Source organism: Dioscorea cayenensis, chromosome 7 (assembly GCF_009730915.1).
Source record: "Dioscorea cayenensis subsp. rotundata cultivar TDr96_F1 chromosome 7, TDr96_F1_v2_PseudoChromosome.rev07_lg8_w22 25.fasta, whole genome shotgun sequence".
Classification (NCBI taxonomy): Eukaryota; Viridiplantae; Streptophyta; class Magnoliopsida; order Dioscoreales; family Dioscoreaceae; genus Dioscorea; species Dioscorea cayenensis.
In genome coordinates, this window is record NC_052477.1 from 4,357,202 (window position 1) to 4,367,306 (window position 10,105).

Here is a 10,105-nt window from a genome sequence, read left to right on the forward strand (position 1 = left end):
AATACACTTGTGTCCTCACTCTGTCTGAACCCACCTCCCAAACAAAAATATGAATATGCTACATGGGAATGAGGTGCCAATAGATTAAGAGTTCGTTGGCATTTACAAGTTTTTTTTTTCAATCGAATATATATATATATTTATAATATAAATTTCACCTGAATATTAAATTGTTATCCTATACAAAAACCTCTAGTATAATTATACGAGCCACTGGATGCCAATAATTGCAAGAGAGACACAAGAAGCACCTTTTTGGCTCATGCAGTCATTTAGAAGTTGACACCATACATTTTGATATTATGATTTGCGACTTCACCACAATGACAAAGCCTTATTTAATTTAAAGCTTTGAAAGAATAAATAAATAAATAAACACTTGAAGTGATGCCATGGCTTTTTTTTAATCACTCATCATCTATCTCAGAACTCCTTAAAAAAAACTTCTTTTTTTTTCTATTTTTTTTCATGATTTGGTAGGCAAACAGGACTCCACAACTTCATGTTGGAATCAAATCACACAAACCATTCACATTATTAAAAGATTGAGCACACACACACACACACATATATATATATATATATATATATATATATATTTATACACATTTAATTTACTTTTTTCCCCTTATAGAGTTACATAAACAAATGTGACATTTATAAAGATACACACAATTTCTTATTTTTTGGAATATATAAAAATTAACATATGATCATCTTTGAGTGTTACATCTCTTATCTTTTCAAAACTTATTTTACATTTCTCTTAAATTTTCTTCCCCTTTTTTTTCACAAAATTATCTTTTTATTTGATCATACCAAATAACAAGAGAGACAAGGAGCACCTTTTTCCCACATCATTGGAAGTTGACATAATACCAAACACTTTGATTGTATTTTAAATATTGCAAAAAGGACTACATTTTATTTGACAAAAACTCAATAATTTTTAAACTGAATAAAAAAATTAACGTATTAGAAAGGTAAGTGACGATAAGTAGATAGCTACATGATAAATTATAATAAAATAAATAAATAAATAATAATTCACTATTATTGATTCTTAATGATCTCTTCTTTCATAACGAAACATATGTCTCGTGAATTTAATTTGATTGAATTAATAAGACTTCAACTTATTAAATTAAACCATGCATTTGATGCTCTCATTTCATTTCATGCATATGCCTAGTTTTTATGTTCATTCATTAGTCAAATTGACTTTTGTTAAATGTATTTTTAATTATTTGATAAGTATTTTATAATAAAGACTCTAATTGTCATCAATCATTTAAAATAAATTATAACTCAATATATATTTCATCATAACCTTTTGTAAAGAAAAAAAAAAATCAATATTTATAAGAGATTGAAGCTCATGATTGGGAACCCAAAACGATCAAAGTTTTAGTGTTAAATATTAAAAATCTTTTGAGTATTCAATCATATCACCAATTCATCACTAAATTTTTCGGGAGGCTACCAAACTTTGCTTTTTATTCAATTGGGTATCCGAACTTTAATTTGAATAAAAAAGGTTACCTAGCTTTAATTCTCATTCACCGACAGGTCACCCTAACAAAACCCTAACAAATCTGATCATTCGATGCTGATGTGGCGGCTCAACTTACATAGTTAGCTATTTTAATCCTCATTAGCGTTCCACATCATCATTAACATTCCACATAATCTATAGATCCGGAGTGATCGGACAATCGAGAACTTCACCATACTCCGTCTACTCTATTGCATAGTCGACCAGTGGATTGATGGTCGTCTCTCTTCCGGCGTAGGTCAGTGCCAAGCGCTCATCAAAGAATGATCTTGAAAATCAATTACAAGCATAACAATGAGAACTAGATGTTCAGACTGGTAAAAATCATCAAAGAATGATCCTGAAAATCAAGAACAAGAATGTTGAAATTACTTTGAAAACAGGAAAAAAAAAATCCCAAAGTTCAGAGAATAAATTCAATCAGATAAAAAGAAAATAATGCCAAACATCACAATTTATAGGTTTAGAATTTCAACTTTTCATTCATTCATTCAACAATCCATACCTACAAACTATTGAAGAAAACCTAGCAAACTCTATAAATTACATATTAGAAAATCAAGAAAGAAACCCTAGATCTAAGAACTGATAAACTTGGTGACAGCCTTGGTGCCATCAGACATGGTATTCTTGGCGAGCTCTCCGGGAAGAACAAGACGAATGGAGGTCTTTGTAGCAAGCCAAGCGAGATGCCTCTTGTGCGAGCTTCTCGAAGATATCATTGATGGAGTTCATGATGCCCATACCTTTGCTAGTGAAGATTAGAGGGGAGCCGTCAGGGCAAGACGTGAAGAGAAGCGCGGCGAGGAAGCTGCTTGGGCCGGAGCCGACGGTGAGGTCAAAGAAGTCGAAGAGGAGGCAGAGTGGCTTTGGTTGGATCTGGAAACGGTGAAGCTCGACCGTCCAATCACTGAGATTTAGGGTTTCAAATAGACGGATCTTAGCCGTTGATTCGGAACTCTTTTATGTGTAATGTTGATGATGATGATGATGTGGAACGCTGATGAGGATTAAAATAGCTGACTGTGTAAGTTGAGCAGCCACATCAGCATCGAACGATCAGATTTGTTAGGGTTTTGTTAGAGTGGCCTGCCGGTGAAAGAGAATTAATGCTAGGTAACCTTTTTGATTCAAATTAAAGTTCGGATACCGAATTGAATAAAAAGCAAAGTTTGGTAGCCTGCTGAAAAATTTACTCCTAATTATTCATAAGTTCCATTAAATATATATTAATTTAGAATTCAATAATTCAATGGTCAATGTACTAGTGAGAGAAATGTCTAAAAAATCAATTAATTTAAATCATCCAAGTTTAAAAAATTCCATGAAAGAAGCATCCATCAAACTTCCCACAAGGGACAAGCTACGCCTTTTTCCTCTAATTATTTTATTAATAGAGAAATTGACATCATATCAAATATGATTTAATAAAAATGTGGATTTATTAAATTAAGAAGAGAAAAGTCTCTCTCATATATGCTCATCTTATACCATGCATGTCTCACAGGCAAATATAAATACTACTTATTTAAATAAATAAATTACAACTTTCAATAATAAATTTAGTTGATAGAATTTTTTTTTTAATAATAGGTGATAAGCACCCGTTTTTATGAATATAAAAAGTACCGAACAGTACTGAAGCCCGGATGTATAGTGTATATATACAGAGAACAGTACTGTCGGGGAGAAATTTGAACCCATGACCTCTCTTTTATACTTTGGTGTCATACTATTGGACAATCTAATGGTTAAGTTGATAGAATTGCCTCTGAAAATTATTTATTTACACAATAAATTGATGAAATGATGCAGTTTAATCATAATATATAATGTTAAAATGAATGACGTTAGAATGAAAGCTAACTCCGCGATTTTCATTTATTATATTGTTTTTGTTTAAAAAACCTAACGTCCGAGATTAAGAATTAGTTGACAAATAAAAAATTTCATCTTATCTTGATTATTACCCGAATCTCAAAGTGATGTTCAAATATATTACAATTAAACTGCATCATATATAATATGGGCCACATTAACCTCCATTTGGCTTATATATCTTCCAAACAATTAAACAGATCACCCTATATAATATGAGCCACTAAAATCACCAAAAATTATTAGAAAATGTTCAAGTTTTGAAATAATTTATAGTTGGTGTAAATTGTTTTTCCTTTCTCTGTTCTTTTGTTTTTTGGAAATAAAACCCTAAGGCTAACAACATAAACTAAGTTTAAGATAATATGAGAGAAGAAGCATGATTCTCATTAGGGTTACAACCCAATAAATAGATATATGAGTATGTATTAATAGGAAGATATAAGGTATATATACATATATGGTATATTACTCTAACACGCCCCCTCAAACTCACGGTGGGTCATAAACCGAGAGTTTGTCAACTAGGAACTGAAATCGAGTGACAGTATGTGTCTTAGTGAAAAAATCAATAAGCTACTGTGTAGAGGCACCATATGGAAAAAGAATACTACCAGCAAGATAATGATGACGAACAAAGTGGAGAGAGATCTCAAGATGCTTCGTGCGCTCCTGAAACACAGGATTTGCAGCAATTTTGATGGCACTTGATTATCGCAATAAATAGGGGTGGGCCAGTGGGGGTAGATGTGGAGACACCAAAGTCCATCAAAATTTGACGCAACCAAAAAACTTCCTTCGCAGTGGAGGACATAGCACTATACTCAACCTCAACAGTGGAAAGAGCAATAATGGATTGTTTCTTACTTTTCCAAGAGATAAGTGAATCTCTAAAGAAAATGCAGAAACCAATAGTATATCTCCAATCAGTAGCATCACTTTCCCAATCGGCATCACAGTATACACGCAACTCAAATGAGGACGTGGTAGAAAAAAGTAGAGATCGAATGATAGTGCCACAGATATACCGAAGAACCTGTAGAAGTGTAGTATAATGAGTAGATCGAGGAGCACTAACAAACTAGCTAAGGACATGAATAATATACGCAATATTAGGTCGAGTGATGGTCAAATAAACAAGAGCACCCACAAGTGTTCGATAGTGGGTAGGATCAATCAACAGCTCACCATCACAAAAGGAGAGACGATGATGCAACTCAATAGGAGTGAAGGTAGTGCAGAGATTAGTGATGCCATCTCATTGAAAAATATCAGAAATGTACTTCTGTTGAGACACCAAGTGACCTCGATGAGAATAAGCGACCTCAAGACCCAGAAAGTAAAGGAGAGATATGAGGTCTTTCATCTGAAACTTGGTGTGTAACCGCTGTTTTAGAGAAAGAATAGTATCAACATCATCATCAGAAATGACCATATCGTGAACATAAATAAGAAGAATAGTGAGGCCTCGAGAAGTCTGCGGAGTGAAGAGGGCATAATCATAAGATCTCTCTGTGAAACCAAGTGTAAGAACCGTACTGCGAAAGCACTCAAACCAGGCGTGGGGAGCCTGTTTGAGTCCATAAATAGCCCAACGAAGATGATAGACATGTTGAGGAGGATAAGAGAAATCAGGATGAGGAGTCATATAAACATCCTTAGAAAGATCCCCATGTAAAAAGATATTGGTCACATCTAACTGATGAAGTGGCCAGTGACGAGCAACTACAATAATAACAAAAAAAAAAAATGAATAGTAGTCAATATGGCCACAGGAGTAAACGTCTCCTCATAGTCATTGCCATACTCTTGAGTGAAACACGATAAAAAAGACGCACCTTGTGGCGCTTAATACTACCATTAACTCGGGTCTTTACCAGATAAACCCACCGACAACTGATAGGAGTAACATCATAAGGAAGTGGGAACAAACTCCAATATATGCATGTGCTGAAGGGCATCAAGTTGCTCTATCATAGCTTGCTGCCAATGGGGATGACTCATAGACTCATGATATGACTCCGGGTCAGAATGAGAGTGAATAATAGCGAAAAGGCTTGGAACTCTTGAGAGTAGGTAGAGAAAGGAGATAGTGTATACATGGCAGGAGGACGACGAATGTGGTATGGATAATAATGGGAGGTATCAGAAGCATCTTTAGGAGAGGGTGAGCCAGCAGGGAGAGGAGGTGAATCACCAAAACCATCAATGCACCAAGAGGATGAAGAAATAGAGGAAGTGTCAGTGGAGACAATGGGAAGAGGTACAAAATTGGCAGTGATGATGGAACTTAGAATAATTACTGAAGGAAGGGAGGAGGACGCACTAGAGGAAGACTAAAGAAAAGAAGGATTCGGAGAAGATGAAGAAAAGTAAGGCGTGTCTTCAAGAAAGGTTACGTGACGGGAAACATGAAGACGATGAGATAAAGGATCATAGCAGCGATAGCCCTTGTATTCAAAGCTATAACCTAGAGAAATGCACATGGCGAAATGAGGAGAGAGTTTTGTTCGCTCAACAGTGGGCAAAAGGACAAAACAAGTATAACCAAAGGTATGAAGGTAACCATAAGAGGAAGATTGAGAGTAAAGACGCTTATAAGGAGTAATACCAGAAAGAGTAGTGGAAGGAGTTCTATTGATGAGATCAACAGAGGTAAGAATAGTCTTAGCCCAAGAATTTGATGGACAGTAGAGGAAAAGAGAGGGGCATGAGTAGTGTCGAAGATATGATGATACTTGTGCTCAGTAACACCATTTTAAGCAGGTGTGTGAGGATATGATTGTTGAGCAAGAGTGCCATGAGTAGAGAATAACTCTTGAAAAGATATAGAGAGATACTCACGTGCCCCATCAAAGAGAAAGACCTTAATGTGTTTGCCTAACTGAGTATGCACCATTTGTGCAAATTGAGAATGAATGGCAAGGACTTCAGATAGAGAACGCAGCAGGTAAAGCCAGGTATAATGAGAGAAATCATCAATAAAGCTAATATAATAGGAAAACCACTAAGAGATGAAAGTGGGGCTGGCTAGCTGACGACCCAGGCATGTAGGTAAAGAAGTAGTAGAAAGAGAACCAAGACTAACTGAAGTAGTTAAGAGTTTTAGGCGAGCACTAGACAGGTGACTTGTTGGCTCAAATCAATGGCTCACCAAAACCATTACTTCACCAACCTTAGGTGATAAAGCTTTCATTAAACACACAACTAAGTGAAGAAGTAAAGTGAGAGTGAGGAGATTAGAGAGAAAAAGAAGAGTAAGAAGTATGATAAAATATTTTAAAGAGAGTTAGTGTATTCACCTAGTATAAGAGAGAGTACTGGTTTCTCCTTCTTATTAGAGAGAGTTTGTAACTCTTAAAATTTTCCTACTTAGTAAATTCTTCTATCCTTACCCGTGGTTTTTAACCTAATTATTTAGGGGTTTTCCACGTAACATCTTTGTGTCATATATTTTTTAGCATTATTTTAATTTATTTTGCTGGGGTACTACTATATTCGGTCCTACATTTTAACAAATGGTACCGGAGCTAGATCTTGGTGGAAATTATCTACTTATCGTATGTTCTGTGGTTACTACTATTAGTGGATCCTCCATATCTGAAAAATAAGTTAGATTATTATTCACTTTTTGAAAGGCTGATTACAACTTTTACAGTAATTTCTAATAAAAGCAATGGCGGCAAAATATAAGATTGAAAAATTCAATGGGAGTAATTTTTCACTGTGGAAGCTGAAGATGAAGGCAATACTAAGGAAGGACAACTGCTTGGCGGTCATCATCGAAAGGCCAGCTGAGATCAAAGATGACAAGTGGAATAAGATGGACAGGAACACTATTGCCAATCTTCATCTGGCATTTGCTGATGGAGTTCTATCAAGCATAGCAGAGAAGAAGATGGTGAAAGAGATCTAGGATCACCTCACTAAGTTGTACGAGGCCAAGTCACTCCACAACAAGATTTTTCTTAAGAGGAGACTCTATACTTAGCGTATAGCGGAATCTACTTTAGTGACGGAGCACATGAACACACTGAACACTCTATTTTCCCAACTTACATCATTGGGACATACAATAGAGTCAGGTGAACATGCAGAAATTCTAGTCCAAAGTTTACTAGATTCGTATGATCAACTCGTCATCAAATTAACAAATAATGTCCCCACGGACAGTCTAGTTGTTATAACCAGGGTTTACTATAGATTGCTTTAGCCCATTGCTATAGATTTTCAGCCCAGATCTGTAGGGGCTCGATCCTCGTAGCAAACCGGGTTCAGTAGCGCATCGATTCATGAGCGATCTGCTTCTGTAGAAGCCTCGGGTTTTGATAGCAGCCCGCTCCTCGTAGCAACCTGCTCCTCAGCAAAGCACGATTTTCCCTAAAACCCTATCTTCTTCTTTTCTTCTCCTTCTTCTTCCCTACTTGGCCGAACCCTTCCCTCTTCCTAAATTCTTTTCCGGCGAGATTCTTGTCCTCTTCCTTCCTTCCTCACTTTTGAACTTGGTAAGCTTGGATTTATAGTTTCATACCGTATTTATTCTTGTATTTTCCTTTGTTTTAGTAAAACCCTAGATTTTTCTCCATGGATTTGCATGTTTGTAGGCTTAAATTGAAGCCATTGATTTGTTGTTCATGTTTGAGGATGCTTGTGGTGAAATTTCTTGAATTGGTGTTGTAAATTTGGAGAAAAATCTTAGTTTTAAGGTCGGTTTCTATGTAGCAATTCCGAGGTTACTCGTAGCACTCGCAATCTTTAGTTGTTTCTTTTTATTTCTTTGGATTAGATTGAAGCTAAAAACCCCTAGAAACTCATTGGGAACCTTTAAACCTAGTTTTGAGCCAACCCTAGGATCGAATTAGGGTTGTTTGTTAGAAACTTGGGGTTTTCTTGTTTGTTTCGTTTTTGCTAATTTTTGTTGTGATTTGTCATGCTTTGGCAAGGAGAAGAAGTCTTGGATCGAGGCAAAGGCTTAGCCGAGGAGTAGCTTGCGAGGAAGACAAATTTCCTTTTCTTGTGAGTGGAATTATTTAGCATAGCTTTATTAGAAGAATGCCAATAGCTATATATATATATATATATATATATATATATATATATATATATATATGCATATCATGTTTTAAGTAAGTTTTATTGATTTATACTTGTTTGGTATTTTTGGTGAATGATAGTTATTCATCGAGAAAAATCTTGGATGTCTCGCTTTGGCATTTGAATTGTTGTCGTGGGAATTGTGATTAATATACATATTCATGAGTTCGTGAAATCTTTATTTAGTATAAAAACTTGAGAATTGTTGTGGAAACCTTTGTTTTTTTGTGAAATGTTAGGCTTGGAACAAATTTTGAATTGTTGAGAGGAAAAAGGATTTCCATGTTGTTGCTTGTGTTGGGACTTGCAAATTATTTTTGTGTTAAAAGTTTGGGCTTTGCTTATGTGTTTATCTTGTTCTCGTGCAAATGGCCGAGGTATTCTTGATTTATGATTATGATCGGATATTGTACTCGAGTGGAGTTGTATTTTATTGTGGTGATTGTTTTGGTGATATCCTACTGCAGTAGGCGGTCTTCACGGCCAGCCTATTGAGGTGGCGTGTTGACCGGCTGATTACTACGAGGGCCAGTTCAGGTGGGAGTGTAGAGCCCTGACTGGATATTCATCGGGTAGCCGGAGTCACCAACCGGTGAACTGATGGGTCAACGTCAAGGGCATGAGTACCTTGGCGGCTCTGAACCTAGCCATGGCCACGGCGAAGGTTTAGAGAGTTTTCTAGACCATGTTATGTTGGGTGAGTGTTGGGTATTATGTTTGTTTCAAAACCATGTTTTATGATTTTTGTGTTGTAAACCCTAGTTGGGGTAAAAAGGGTTTTCTTGGTATTATTATGCTGTTTTACTCCTTTTAAAGACTTATATTATGCATGTTAAAGTTTCTAAACTGGTATTATTTTTGTAAAGCATGTATTTTGATGATTTATTATTATTTTTGCTGTTGGTGTATTTTTCTGCTAAGGTTGTGCTAACCTCCCCTCACTGAGTAACTTTAGTTACTCATCCCTCTTTCTTTCTCCCAGTCTGTTGCAGGTAGTAGGTGTGACTGTGTGGCAGCGTACTGGGCATTTGCTTCTGTTCTATCCCCTATTGTATTTTCTTCAGTTCATGTATGTTATTATTGTCATGGAACATGTTATAAGACCTATGGATCCACTAGTGTGTAGAAAACCTTGTTGCATGGTTTAGTATTTAAATACTCTTAAACTTCTGTGTATTACCATTTCCTACTATTGTTAGGGTGTTTCCCTGTGTATTTTTGTGAACCTCTATATTTCCTGTATCCTATTGTTGTTGTTGTTGTTGTTGTTACTGTCGTTGTGTAACATTGTTTTTTTCTGTTCTATATCTGCGATATGTATATTGTTGAATTCCAGGTGTGTTGATTAGCCTTGCGGCATCCTGAGGGTTGAGTGGCGGGGTATCCCTCCTCGGGATTGCTGCGGCGATTGTCGCGTCCCGTGGGCCCGCGGGTCGGGGCGTGACACTAGTCTTTGACAATATTGCAGTTGTTGTTCTAGAGGTACAGAGTCATCACAAGATCAAGGAAGAAAAGTTAGTAAGTTTGTAACAAGCAAAGGCCTTGACGGTGACGAGAAAAAGACTAATAGAACGTGGA

At 36.2% G+C, this 10,105-nt stretch overlaps 1 long non-coding RNA gene across 1 annotated transcript; it reads left to right on the forward strand.

Moving 5' to 3' along the window:
• Window positions 1–9,183: 9,183 nt before the first annotated feature.
• LOC120265941 lies at window positions 9,184–9,742 on the forward strand. The gene is made up of 2 exons (XR_005537818.1): window positions 9,184–9,224; window positions 9,510–9,742. It is a non-coding gene; the product is annotated as an uncharacterized LOC120265941 (long non-coding RNA).
• Window positions 9,743–10,105: the final 363 nt, after the last annotated feature.